The sequence below is a fragment of the Pristiophorus japonicus genome, chromosome 16, assembly GCF_044704955.1.
Source record: "Pristiophorus japonicus isolate sPriJap1 chromosome 16, sPriJap1.hap1, whole genome shotgun sequence".
Classification (NCBI taxonomy): domain Eukaryota; kingdom Metazoa; phylum Chordata; class Chondrichthyes; family Pristiophoridae; genus Pristiophorus; species Pristiophorus japonicus.
In genome coordinates, this window is record NC_091992.1 from 69,062,098 (window position 1) to 69,072,037 (window position 9,940).

The following is a 9,940-nucleotide window of genomic DNA, read 5'->3' on the forward strand; positions in this document are numbered from 1 at the left end:
AACCTGCCATTCTCCCCTACCTGCCAAAAACTCTCCTACTCCCCACAAGCTCTCCTACCCACCCCGCAAGCTCTCCTACCTCCCCATGATCTCCTACCCCTCCATCTCTCCTACCCACAAGCTCTCCTACCCCACCAAGCTCTCCTACCACCACAAACTATCCTACTCCCAAAGATTTCCTACCCCGAAAAGCTCTCCTACCCCCCAAGCTCTCCTACCCCCCAAGCTCTCCTAAACGCCTCAAGCTCTCCTAACCCCCAAGGTTTCCTACCTCTCAACTTCTCCTACCCCACCTATCTCTCTTACCTCACTAAGCTCTCTTGCTCACCAAGCTCTGCTACTCACCCCAAGTTCTCCTACTCCCCAAACTTTCCTACCACCTCGAAGCCCGCCTACCCCCAAGCTCTCCTAAACGCCCCAAGCTCTCCTACCACCCAAGCTCTCCTAATCCCCTCAAGACGAGCTCTCCCACCCAACGAACTCACTTACACCACCAAGCTCTCCTACCCCACCAAGCTCTCCTGCCCCCCCAAGCTAAGCTACCCCGAGTTCTCCTATCCCCCAAGCTCTCCTACCCACCAAGCTCTCCTACCCCAGCATCTCTCCTAACACCCACAAAGCTCTCTTTTCACGCACAAGCTCTCCTACAGCTCCAAGCTCTCCTACCCCTCCAAGCTCTCCTAACCCTCAAGCTCTGCAACCCGACCAAGCTCTCCTACCCGACTAAGCCTTTATACCCCAGCAAGCTCTCCTCCTCACAAACTCTCCCATGCCCCAAGCTCTCCTACCAGCCCTAGATCTCCTACGCCCCAAAGCTCTCCTATGCCACAAAGCTCTCCTACCCCAACCTCTCCTACCACTCCAAGCTCTCCTACCCACCCAAGCTCTCTTACCCCGTACGCACTCCTACACCCCAAGCTCTCCAAACCCACAAGCTCTCCTAACCCACAAGCTCTCCTAACTCCCAAGCTCACCTACACCCGAAGCTCGTCTACACTCAAGCTCTCCTACCCCCCAAGTTCTCCAACCCCCCCAAGCTCTCCTATGCCCAAGCTCTCCTAACACCCCAAGCAGTCCTATCCCCCAAGTTCACCTACCCGTCAAGCTCTCCTACCCCGCCAAGCTCTCCTATCATCCCGCCAAGCTCTCCTACCCCACCAAGCTGTCCTACCCCAAAAAGGTCTCCGACCCCAAAGCTCTGCTCCCCCACACCAAGCTCTCCCAAACCCCCAATCTCTCTTACCACCCCAAGCTCTCCTATCCCCATGAGCTTGCCAACACCCCAAAGCTCGCCTACACCCCAAGCTCTCTAACCCCCAACCTCTCCTACACACCCAAGCTCTCCAACCACCCCAAGCACTCCTACCACCCAAGCTCTCCTATCCCCCAAGCTCTCCTACCCTCCCACGCTCACCTACCCCAAACACTCCTACCCCCCAAAGTATCCTAACCCTCAAGCTCTCCTAACCACAAGCTATCCTACCCCACCAAGCTCTGCTACCCATCCAATATCTCCAACCCGCAAGCTCACCTACCCCCCATGCTCTCCTACCCGCCACAATCTCTCCTACTCCCACAACTGTCCTACCACCCCAAGCTCTCCTACCTCCCCCAGAGCTCCTACACCTCCATCTCTCTTACCCTTAAGATCTCCTCCCCTCACCAATTCTCCTCAACTCCCAAGCTCTTTTACACACAAAGCTCTCCTAATACCCCATGCTCTCCTACCGAACCATGCTCACCTACCACCCTCCTAAGGTCTCCTGCCCACCCAAGCTCTCCTACCACACCAGGCTCTCCTACCTCACCCCAAGCTATCCTACCCTGCCAAGCTCAACTACCCACCTAAACTCTCCTATACCCACAAGCTCTCCGATACCATAAAGCTCTCTTACCCCCAAGCTCCCCACCCCAAGCTCTCCTAACCTCCAAGCTCTCCTACCCGCCAAGCTCTCCTACCCCACCAAGATCTCCTACGCACCCCGCGCAAGCTCTCCAACCCCATAACCTCCCAATACTCTGACCAAGCTCTCCAACTCACACAAGCTCTCCTACCTCCCAAAGATCTCCTACCCCTCCATCTCTCCTACCCCCAAGCTCACCTACCGCCCAAGCCTTCCTACCCCCAAGCCTTCCTACACCCCAAGTTCTCCTAACACCCCAAGCTCTCTGACACCCCTAGCTTTCTGAACAACCCAAGCTCTCCTACCCCGCAAGCTGTCCTACCCCACCAAGGTCTCCTACCACCCAAGCTCTCCGACACCCCCCGGGCTCTCTTAACCTCTCAAGCTCTCCTAGTGCAAGAGCACTCACACCCCGCCAATCTCTCCTACCCTGCAAGCTCTCCTACCCTGCAAGCTCTCCTACCCTGCAAGCTCTCCTACCCGCCAAGCTCTCCTACCCGCCAAGCTCTCCTACCCGCCAAGCTCTCCTACCCGTCAAGCTCTCCTACCCGCCAAGCTCTCCTACCCGCCAAGCTTTCCTACCCGCCAAGCTCTCCTACCCGCCAAGCTCTACTACCCGCCCCAAGCTCTCCTACCCGCCCTAAGCTCTCCTACACTCCAAGCTCTCCTACACCCCCTGGACTCTCTTAACCCCTCAAGCTCTCCTAGCGCTCAAGCTCTCATACACGGCCAAGTTCTCGTACCCCGCAAGCTCTTCTGCCCCGCCAGGCTCTTATACCCCGCAAGGCTCTCCTCCTCCAAGTTCTCCTAACCCCCATGCTCCCCTTCCCCCCCTAAGCTCTCCTAACCTCCAAGCTCTCCTACCCCCCAAGCTCTCCTACCCCTCCAAGCTCTATTACTCCCTCAAGCTTTCCTACCTCCCCAAGGTCACCAACCCTCCCAAGATCTCCTACCCACCCCCCCCGCAAGCTCCCCAACCCCACAAGCTCCCCTACTCCCCACAAGCTCTCCTACCTGCCCCAAACTCTCCTACCTCCCCAAGATCTCCTACCCCTATATCTCTCCTCCGCCCCCAGCTCACCTATCACCCAAGATCTTCATCCCAACCAAGTTCTCCTAATCCCCCAAGCATTCCTACACCCCAAGCTCTCCTAACACCCCAGGCTCTCCTAACCGACAAGCTCTCCTAACCCCCCAAGCTCACCTACACTCGAAGCATTTCTACCCTCAAGCGCTCCTACCCCCAAGTTCTCCGACCCCCCCGCCAAGTTCTCCTATACCCAAGCTCTCCTAACATGCCAAGCTCTCCTACCCCCGAAGCTCACCTACCCCTCAAGCTCTCCTACCCTGCCAAGCTCTCCTATCATCCCGCCAAGCTCTCCTCCTCACCAACATTTCCTAACCCTCGCAAGCTGCCCTACCCCACCAAGCTGTCCTATCCCAATAAGGTCTCCGACGCCAAAGCTCTGCTACCCCAAACCAAGCTCTCACAAACCCCCAATGTCTCTTACCACCCCAAGTGCTCCTATCCCCATGAGCTCGCATACACCCCAAGCTCGCCTACACCCCAAGCTCGCCAATGTTAATTCCTGGATTCTTTTACTTCAATCTGGTTCAGTAAAATTACTGAGTCGAATACCTCTTGTGCTTTGAACAAAGCAGTCTTTATTACCGGCCAGTAAGACCTATCAGACAGAAGATATACTCTCTGGATAGAGCGTACACACACCCTACGGATAGGTGAAGTTACATCGTAAAGCGTTAACAGTTATACAGTTTTGAAATCAGATAACAAAATACAAATGGATTGACAGTCTAACTCAGACACTCATTAGTCAATCTATATGAGATGTTCTTCTTGAAAGCTCAAGTATTGCCTCCAAATGTTTCAATCTAATGGTGTGACTATTTACTGAGACCTTGCAATTCTGCAGATGTATTTCATGTTACAATTATATATTATTGGCAGGATTAGTGACTTGAAACCTTGAGACAGATTGTTAGCTATGCTGATGTTGCACTATTTGCAATCTGACATTCTCCCAGCTATTCTTCCATGGCTTATACATTTTCATATATCCCGTTTACTTTACTATCCTTAATTCCATATATTCCGTTCAGATATCCACATCCCCCCTTTTATCATTCTATGATAACATTTAGGATCATTCTATGAGTATTGCATTGTTGAGTAGTTCTCTAGTTTGTTGGATCATAACCCGGGAACCCTTGACCACAAGAGGGTCTGCTAACCTTGTCATTGCTTTACAGCAGAGGTTAAGGCAACCAACAATCAAACAGCAGGTAATTATTATGATGAGAACAATTGCCCCATGTATTAGATAGGATCTCCAAGATCCACCCAGAAACCAATCAAACCTGCTAAGTTCTTTTGCTGGTGTGGATAACTTTTTCACCTCCCTCCTTATGTGATCGGCAAGGTGGGTTATGTTTTCTGAACTATCAGGAATGTAAGTGCAACATTCAGATCCTATCAGGGCACACGTTCCCCCTTTCTCAGCTAACAGGTAATCGAGGGCCATTCAGTTTTGTAATGCTACGGTCCTTATCGCTACCATTTCAGCTGTGATGCCCTCCAGAGCCTCAGCAGTGCGGTTAGCTACCTGTTCCAATATCGTTTCTTTGAATCCATCTAACAGTCTCAGTTAGGGTCAGGGGAACGGTGCGCAAAGGAATTCCCCCTTTGGAATGTATAGGGATATGTGAACACACCCAGCATCTAGTGAAGTGCCCTTTTTCCGCATAAACGTAAGACATATACAAAAAGGTGTTTACATGGAGCTCTCGCCTTTGTCTTCCTTCCCGTGCACCAAAACTGTCATATATCAACACTATTATGCAGACAGTAGCATACAGACACAGTCTCATCTTATAAATAGTCCAATTATTTAGCTGATAAAAAGAGTTCTGTTTTCACGTTTCCCTTCAGGTCTCCGTCAGTGTATTTGGCTGTCTGACAGGTAAGAGTTCAAACTGATCCTCCTTCAACTGCCTTGTTCAGCTATAGGGAGGAGGAGATCTGGAACAGAAACAGGAATTAGACTAGCCAGCAAAATTTGTTTAAATGGTGATGAGCTTGCAGCGGTGCAGGTGAACCCAGGCACTTTTCCCCTCAACCTTGGCTGCAGTGGGGGTAGTGAGTGACACCTAAAAAGGCCCCTCCTATTGTGGCTCTAATCCCTTCCGAATCCATACTTCCCTGGTGCCACGAGGGACAATTCGGGTAAAACTGGGAGGTCGAGGTGAGCATCTTGAACCTGGTTGTGAACTAGTCGCAGAGCCTGAGTCAGAGAAAGAACATAGGTGGTCATCAGTCTAGCTGAGATCTCATATCTAGGAACAATTTCCCTCATTAACACCTTAACAACAGTCTGAGTCTTATTGTCCAGGTTAGGGTAGGCTTCAATCCATCTGCTAAACACATCTACTATTACTAACACATATCTGTAACACTGAACTTTTTGCAACTCAATGTAGTCCAACTGAAATGTCTCAAAGGGACCTTCGGGTAGGGGCGTTTTACCCCAATCACAGGGGACTCCCTTCCCTGGATTATGTTGCTGGCCAACCAGGCAACGACTACTGATGTTCTGGGTGAGCGCCTGGAGTTTAGGGTGCCACCAAGTAGCCAAAAGTGTGTCACTCGTGGTCCTTGCTCCACAATGAGTAGCAAAATGCAGACATTCTATAACCCATGAGGCCAACTCGTCAGACATGCAAGTCTGTTCCGCGGGAGTGGTCCAGAGTTTAGAAACATTGTCATAAGTACATGCATAATATTTCCACAACAGTTTATCTTTTTCAGGAGCGTCCTCCTGTGCTTTTATAACATCTTGGATGGTTGGCATTGGGTTTTTTTTTCGAGGCTAACTTATCCTTCGCAGGATTTTTAGTCTGACTCATAATTTTGGGCACTGCCATCTGTTGGTCACGAGAGGCCTGTTTGGCCTCTTGGTACAATGGCAATGCGTTTGGGGAACATGAGGGCTTGCAACAAATCAGATACTAGCTGTTTATGAGATATCTCATTCCCCTGTGAGGTTAGGAATCCCCTATTTTTCCATAATTGTCCGAAATCATGCGCCACCCCAAAGGCATACCTAGAGTCGGTATAGATATTGACTTTGAGATCGTTGGCCAAGATACAGGCTTGGGTGAGGGCGAATAGTTCAGCTTGTTGAGCAGAATAGGCGGTTTCAAAGCAGCAGATTCCAAGACCTGATTCTCCTGGTTTACTATGGCGTATCCTGAGATTCGTGTATCTTCTGGATTAATAGAAGTACTTCCGTCAACAAACATAAACAATCATGACTGGGTTCTTCCTCATCTTGGGGTGGCTCAGTAAGAAAACAGGCCGGATTAATTGCAGTACAGTGCCGAAAAGTCAGTTTAGGATTGCCTGTGATTTCAGTGGGTTCTGTCGGATAGAGGGCCAGTCCACATTGCCCTGCACTGGGATCTCAATTAATGGGAGTATAACCCACTTCGGAGGGGTCCTCTGCCCACACATGAGGATCCACATAGTCAGGTATGCCGGAGCCAGTATGATGCCGTAGAGTTGTTAATACTTTCTCGGGGTCCCCATTAAATTGGACTGTTCGGCCATGTTTTACAATTTGCACATCCCGGCTGGTAGGGTCAGCCTCATCTATGGCCTTACGTACCATAACTCCCAAATCTTTAGCATGGTGAGGGGCTAATACTTCACGAGCAATATGCGGTGCCATTGTTAGGGGCTGTTTCCACAGATTCTTATCCACTTCCACAAAATCTGCCTCTCTTTCCAGTCCAGTCACTCTAGCCCTTAATAGAATTCCCTTCACTTCCCCTTCGTGATCCTGATAAAAGTTCTGCAGGTCCTGATTCTTTCCACTGGGATCGTATGCTAGGGTCACATGATAGGGTGCCTGCGGCAGGTCCAGAGACCACCACTGAGGGGTTCTAGTGGTATAATACTGCCGCTTAAGGGTTTCCTGTTTTACAATAATCTCCATACTCCAAATGCAACTGGAATTTGCAAAGGAGGTCTCTAGCCATCAAGTTACAGTCCAGATTAGTTGTGATAACAACTCGATGTTCCACCGATTCTTCCTTTTAACTGGTTCTGACACTGGGAATGTCGAGATTTGTCCCAGGAATCCTGAAAGTTCCTGTGTTTCAGTAGAAGCAGGGAGTTTAAGCTTTGATTGTACAGAAGACATGAAGGCTCCCGTATCTATCAAAAAGGGTTGCCACTCATTCAGAATGGGTTCGTCGTCCGGGGAGGATCCCTGCACAATCAAGCTGCGTAGTCAATCGGGGGACAATTGACCAAAGGGGTTGTTCTGGGAGAAGTTAGTGTAAGATCCTCCTCTCTCCCCTTGCCCCCCTCAACCTTCCTCCTCTTCCTTTTCCATGCTGACGGTAGGGGCAATTTTTTATTCCAATGTCCTTCCTGCCCACAATTAAAACAGTCAATTCCTCTTACCCAGTCCCGGCCTCTTCCCATACCATGCCGGGGACAATAGGGAGGTTTATTAGCAGGGCTCGGGCCGTTTGGTTGTTTAGTATAACCGTATCCTTGCTTATCCATCCAATCCTGTATGCAACACTGCGGTTCTATTGATCCTTCCTCCCGAGATGGCTCTTCCTTTCTAGTCACGTATTCAGTCTTGACCCGGGTTGGGGGCGCACCTCCCCCCTCCCCTTTCTTTTTCTGCCAATAATATCTAACTGTCCTTTCCATCTGTCCGGATAGCATGAGCAATCAAATAGTTGTTTGAAGATCACAGACATCTATAGAGAGGTGGTCTGCAGCTTGTTGTGCATCAGGGTTTGGCATTGGTCTGACAGGGAATTGGTGTCGGGACTTTGGGATCTTGGAAATCATTTCTAGGCCGGTGGATGTTTCAGAGCTGTCTGACTGCTTGACAGTTCTGCGTCTCGATCGGCGGGGGTGTTTGCTATGTCTTTCACAACTTGGACTGGTAGGTTGACTAGAAGATTTACGGGACTGTTTGTGATGTTGAGATATAGTTCTGCCCTTTCGAGTGTGAGATCTGGTCCTTTCGGCTATATTGCTTGTAAACTGGGGATCCGAATCGCTATCAGAGGATGAGGAGTCAGTTTGGGTTTGTTGCTTTGGTGATATGTGGTTGTTCCTAACTCTTTTTACCGGAGTGTTAGGTGGAGGGTGTTGGGAAGAGGACTGGAGCAAGAGGCCAGGGGGTGCGGGAGGCGCCGTTGGGCGCTGAGTCAGTGGCCACTCATCAATTTCATCATCAGCCTCGGTTAACACAAAGCCAGCCATTTTAACTTGTAGTTGATCAATACCTTTCTCAGAGGTCCCAGAGGATCTCTTAGCAAGTTTCTCGTGCGCACATTCATTCTTTTTTTTTTAAAGACGTCTACAGTTTTAACATGTGTTCCCTCTGTCAATGCAAGTCCTAATTTAATAGCATTTGTTTGCCAACTCGATAGAAGTGATGCATCTTTTAATTTCTGACAATAATGTCGCCAGGTTGCAATTAAATTTTTTTTTTATCCCCTTTTCCTCGTCCCCTTCTCCAAATTAATCCCTGTGCTTTTTTTTTTACCTCTACGCTTCTAGTGTCACCTAGAGGCCACTGGTCATCCCCTAATAATTTGTTCAGGGCTCCTGATAATTTTCTAAAGTCTTCAGCTCTTTCAGGGAATTCCTCACATAACTTTTGTAGCGGATTATCCGCATCTGTGGTTTTATCTAACTGATTACCCATTTTCACACTGCCCCTCGTATTACTGTGTCGCTACGCGTTCGTGTCGTCGTGCAATTTAAACAAACTTACAAATAGACACAGACTTTACAGAACTAACACGGACTTTAACTAACTCCAAATAACCAAACTTTACTAATGCTAACACTTACCCGCATCGCCGCACGGTCCGCGTCGCCGCGCGATCTCAATACTAAACTACCACGTCGCCTCGCAGTTCACGTCGCCGCGCAATCCGCGTTGCCTCGCAGTTCACGTCGCCGCGCAATCCGCGTCGACCCGTGGCTCGCGTCGCCGCGCGAGTTAAGATACTTTAACTTTAAAAGGTAAACAAGGACTTCTAACACTTACCCGCATTACCCGCATTACCGCATGATCCGCATCGCCGCATGATCTACAAAATAGACAAAGACTTCTAACACTTACCCGCATCGCCGCACGGTCCGCATAGCCGCGCGATCTACAAAATTACCCGCATCGCCGCACGGTCCGCATAGCCGCGCGATCTTAAAACTTTACTTAAAACTCTAAACACTTTAAGACTTACAGACTTCCTGCCATTAGCACTGACTTTCGCGATTCGCGTTGCTGCGCCTCTGCGTCACTACGCGTTGGCGTCACTGCGCGTTTACGTCACCGCGCGTCTACGTCACTGCGCGTTTACGTCACTGCGCGTTCGCTTCACTGCGCGTTTACGTCACTGCGCGTTCGCTTCGGCCCTTCTCCTCTCGGCCGCGCGTTCGCGTCGGCCCTACCTTCCGAGTTGCTGCGGGGTTTTTTTTAAAATTCAATCAGAGCCTAGACGGGCCAAGTGATATACAAGGTCGACGTCGTACCTGAGTTGAACACCTATCTTCTATTTAAATCCCCATTTTATTCCCTGTGAGCCTAATTTTCTAATTTTGATTTCTTATGAGCCTCAATTAATTTCTTTTAGTCTCCAAATTTCTCTATCCTTTCGCGTCACTGCGCAGTTTAAATTCAATCAGTCAATGAAAGCCCTAATTTAATGGAGTTTTTCTGCCAACTGGACAGGAGTGATTTTATATTTTTCATAATTTAAAATCTCAGAACATTTTTTTTTTTCAGCACCTATTTAGTACGTTATTTTTTTTTATAACTAGAGAGAAGTCTGGCACGTAGGCTGTGGACTGCTTTTCGTTATCTCAATTGTTCCAGCCTCAAGGTCGTGTTATTTAATATAATTTTTTTTTTAATCCTTTTGAATCCCTCTCAGTTGTTTTGCTGTGCCTTCTCTGAATGTTTTCTTTCAACAAGTTT

General features: G+C 49.2%; 1 long non-coding RNA gene across 1 annotated transcript; it reads right to left on the reverse strand.

Annotated features, from left to right (window-relative positions):
• Positions 1-3,546: 3,546 nt before the first annotated feature.
• Positions 3,547-9,224, reverse strand: LOC139226563 (uncharacterized). Its single transcript, XR_011587289.1, has 2 exons — positions 8,812-9,224; positions 3,547-4,944 (listed from the first exon to the last, which is right to left on the reverse strand). It is a non-coding gene; the product is annotated as an uncharacterized lncRNA (long non-coding RNA).
• Between the last annotated feature and the right edge of the window lie 716 nt (positions 9,225-9,940).